This window comes from Macaca mulatta, chromosome 6 (genome assembly GCF_049350105.2).
Source record: "Macaca mulatta isolate MMU2019108-1 chromosome 6, T2T-MMU8v2.0, whole genome shotgun sequence".
Lineage (NCBI taxonomy): Eukaryota > Metazoa > Chordata > Mammalia > Primates > Cercopithecidae > Macaca > Macaca mulatta.
The window spans coordinates 174,961,374-174,966,025 of record NC_133411.1 but is presented as its reverse complement, the minus strand read 5'-3'; positions in this window follow the sequence as shown (position 1 = coordinate 174,966,025).

Below are 4,652 nucleotides of genomic sequence, written 5' to 3'. Positions count from 1 at the left end.
AGACCACCTGAAGGTGTGGGGAGATGCAATGCACTGGATTAAAGATTCAAGAAGGCACAGTTTATTTCATACATTTGCTTTGAATCAACTGGTACAGAAAGAGTTTTCTGTGCAGGTAAAGATGGAGAAGTGTGTTTATTGGTTAAAAAAAATTGATAAAACCTTTCCAGGAACTTTCCAGAATATCTAGCTAAAGACATTTTCTCACTGCAGATTTCACAGCTCCATTTCACAATTGAGCTTTTGATTTATATCCTTTTAAATTTTATACTGAAAGTACAGAGATCAGCAACTTTTAAAAGCTTGAAGATGACCAATACACTATAGCAAATTGTGTCTTCTGTGGCCTCTTATGTTGATGTTGACTTCTTCAATAGAGTGCAATCTCCTTAAAACTGTTCTTTATTCATATTTGCTTCCCAAGGATCCAGTGTCTTATCAGTTTGATGATCAATTGTGAGTGGATTATTCAATTGTCAATCACTTTTCTACTCCTTATAGTAATTTAGTAACCAATTACTATGTTAATATAGTAATCATGTAGTCACCCAACGGGTTCACCTTGCCCACTGTCTACAAAGGGCTGATTTATCAAGACACGGGAATTCCAATAGAAAAAGAGTAAATCATGCAGAGCCAGCTGTGTGGTAGACTGGAGTTTTATTGTTACCCAAATCAGTCTCCCTGAGTATTCCAGAAGCAGTGATTTTAAGGATAATTTGGTGGGTGGGAGGAAGCCAGTGAGCCGGAAGTGCTGATTGGTCAGAGATGAAATCATAGGAAGTTGAAGCTGTCTTCATGCACTGAATCAGTTCCTGGGTGGGGGCCACAAGATCAGATGAGCCAGTTTATCCATCTGGTACCAACTAATCCATCAAGTGCAGGGTCTGGAAAATACCTCAAGCACCGATCTTAGGAGCAGTTTAAGTAGGGTCAGAATCTTGTAGCCTCCAGTTCTATGACCCCTAAACCATAATTTATAATCTTGTGACTAATGTTAGTCCTACAAAGGCAATCCAGTCCCCTGGCAAGAAGGAGGTTTGCTTTGGGAAAGGGCTGTTATTGTCTTTGTTTTAAAGTATAACCATAAACCATAAACAAAGTTTCTCCCAAAGTTAGTTCAGCCTACACCCAGGAATGAATAAGGACAGGTTGGAGGTTAGAAGCAAGATGGAGTCAGTTAAGTCAGATCCCTTTCACTGTCTCAGTCCTAATTTTGCAGTGGTGTTTCCAATCTTATGTGCTAAGTTTAGTCTTTCAAATAATTACTTAGGAGTCCTGTTTATTGGTTGTGTGTAGAGTTCTCATGTCATGATTTCCTAATGTAGCTTTATGTTTCTGACATTAAAGAAATCCCAGATGATATTATAAGACCTAGTCACTGTCATGACTTATGGAATATGAATGGTAAAGTATCTTTACACAAGGCTTTACTGCCTACCTCCCACTTATGTCTTTATGTAGCATCTTTGATATGGGGCTGTGGAAGCATGATGTAATAATAGTGAGGAAAATATGGTGTGATGGTTAAATTGATGTGTCAGATTGACTGGGCCATGGAGTGTCCACACAGTAGTTAAACATTATTCTGGGTGTGTCTGTGAGAATGTGGCTGGCTGAGATTAACATTTGAATGGTTAGGCTGAGTTCAAGCACAATATGGGTGGGCCCCTCTCCCTAATGTGGGTGGGCCCCTCTCCAATCAATTGAAGGCCTGATGAGAACAAAAAAGCTGACCTGCCTATGATAAGGGGGAACTGCCCCTATTAGACTGTCTTCTAGCTGGCACATCAGTTTTTTTCCTGCCTTTGGACTCAAGCTGGATTATCAGTCCTTCCTGGGTCTCAAACCTATCAGTCTTCAGACTCAAACTACATCATTGATGCTCCTAGTTCTCCACCTGGCCATTGCAGATATGGAGACTTGCCAACCTCCATAATCACATGAGCCAATTCCTTCTTTTACATATTCTATATGTGTATAATATATAGGATTTCATTGTATATATGTATATAAAGTATATTAGCGTCATATGTACATTTACACATACACAGGCATACCTTGTTTTATTGCATTTTGCTTTATTGTGCTTCACAGATACTGAATTTCTTTATTTTTTTAATTTATTTATTATTATTATTATACTTTAAGTCATAGGGTACATGTTCATAACGTGCAGGTTTGTTACATATGTATACTTGTGCCATGTTGGTGTGCTGCACCCATCAATTCGTCATTTACATCAGGTATAACTCCCAATGCAATCCCTCCCCCCTCTCCCCTCCCCATGATAGGCCCCGGTGTGTGATGTTCCCCTTCCTGAGTCCAAGTGATCTCATTGTTCAGTTCCCACCTATGAGTGAGAACATGCGGTGTTTGGTTTTCTGTTCTTGTGATAGTTTGCTAAGAATGATGGTTTCCAGCTGCATCCATGTCCCTACAAAGGACACAAACTCATCCTTTTTTATGGCTGCATAGTATTCCATGGTGTATATGTGCCACATTTTCTTAATCCAATCTGTCACTGATGGACATTTGGGTTGATTTCAAGTCTTTGCTATTGTGAATAGTGCTGCACTAAACATACGTGTGCATGTGTCTTTATAGCAGCATAATTTATAATCCTTTGGGTATATACCCAGTAATGGGATGGCTGGGTCAAATGGTACATCTAGTTCTAGATCCTTGAGGAATCGCCATACTGTTTTCCATAATGGTTGAACTAGTTTACAATCACACCAACAGTGTAAAAGTGTTCCTATTTCTCCACATCCTCTCCAGCACCTGTTGTTTCCTGACTTTTTAATGATCGCCATTCTAACTGGTGTGAGATGGTATCTCATTGTGGTTTTGATTTGCATTTCTCTGATGGCCAGTGATGATGAGCATTTTTTCATGTGTCTGTTGGCTGTATGAATGTCTTCTTTTGAGAAATGTCTGTTCATATCCTTTGCCCACTTTTTGATGGGGTTGTTTGTTTTTTTCTTGTAAATTTGTTTGAGTTCTTTGTAGGTTCTGGATATTAGCCCTTTGTCAGATGAGTAGATTGCAAAAATTTTCTCCCATTCTGTAGGTTGCCTGTTCACTCTGATGGTAGTTTCTTTTGCTGTGCAGAAGCTCTTTAGTTTAATGAGATCCCATTTGTCAATTTTGGCTTTTGCTGCTGTTGCTTTTGGTGTTTTAGACATGAAGTCTTTGCCCATGCCTATGTCCTGAATGGTACTACCTAGGTTATCCTCTAGGATTTTTATGGTATTAGGTCTAACATTTAAGTCTCTAATCCATCTTGAATTAATTTTTGTATAAGGAGTAAGGAAAGGATCCAGTTTCAGCTTTCTACTTATGGCTAGCCAATTTTCCCAGCACCATTTATTAAATAGGGAATCCTTTCCCCATTTCTTGTTTCTCTCAGGTTTGTCAAAGATCAGATGGCTGTAGATCTGTGGTATTATTTCTGAGGACTCTGTTCTGTTCCATTGGTCTATATCTCTGTTTTGGTACCAGTACCATGCTGTTTTGGTTACTGTAGCCTTGTAGTATAGTTTGAAGTCAGGTAGCGTGATGCCTCCAGCTTTGTTCTTTTGACTTAGGATTGCCTTGGAGATGCGGGCTCTTTTTTGATTCCATATGAACTTTAAAGCAGTTTTTTCCAATTCTGTGAAGAAACTCATTGGTAGCTTGATGGGGATGGCATTGAATCTATAAATTACCTTGGGCAGTATGGCCATTTTCACGATATTGATTCTTCCTATCCATGAGCATGGTATGTTCTTCCATTTGTTTGTGTCCTCTTTTATTTCACTGAGCAGTGGTTTGTAGTTCTCCTTGAAGAGGTCCTTTACATCCCTTGTCAGTTGGATTCCTAGGTATTTTATTCTCTTTGAAGCAATTGTGAATGGAAGTTCATTCCTGATTTGGCTCTCTGTTTGTCTGTTACTGGTGTATAAGAATGCTTGTGATTTTTGCACATTAATTTTGTATCCTGAGACTTTGCTGAAGTTGCTTATCAGCTTAAGGAGATTTTGGGCTGAGACAATGGGGTTTTCTAAATATACAATCATGTCATCTGCAAACAGGGACAGTTTGACTTCTTCTTTTCCTAACTGAATACCCTTGATTTCTTTCTCTTGCCTAATTGCCCTAGCCAGAACTTCCAACACTATGTTGAATAGGGGTGGTGAGAGAGGGCATCCCTGTCTTGTGCCAGTTTTCAAAGGGAATTTTTCCAGTTTTTGCCCATTCAGTATGATATTGGCTGTGGGTTTGTCATAAATAGCTCTTATTATTTTGAGGTACGTTCCATCAATACCGAATTTATTGAGCGTTTTTAGCATGAAGGGCTGTTGAATTTTGTCCAAAGCCTTTTCTGCATCTATTGAGATAATCATGTGGTTCTTGTCTTTGGTTCTGTTTATATGCTGGATTATGTTTATTGATTTGTGAATGTTGAACCAGCCTTGCATCCCAGGGATGAAGCCCACTTGATCATGGTGGATAAGCTTTTTGATGTGTTGCTGGATCCGGTTTGCCAGTATTTTATTGAGGATTTTTGCATCGATGTTCATCAGAGATATTGGTCTAAAATTCTCTTTTTTTGTTGTGTCTCTGCCAGGCTTTGGTATCAGGATGATGTGGGCCTCATAAAATAAGTT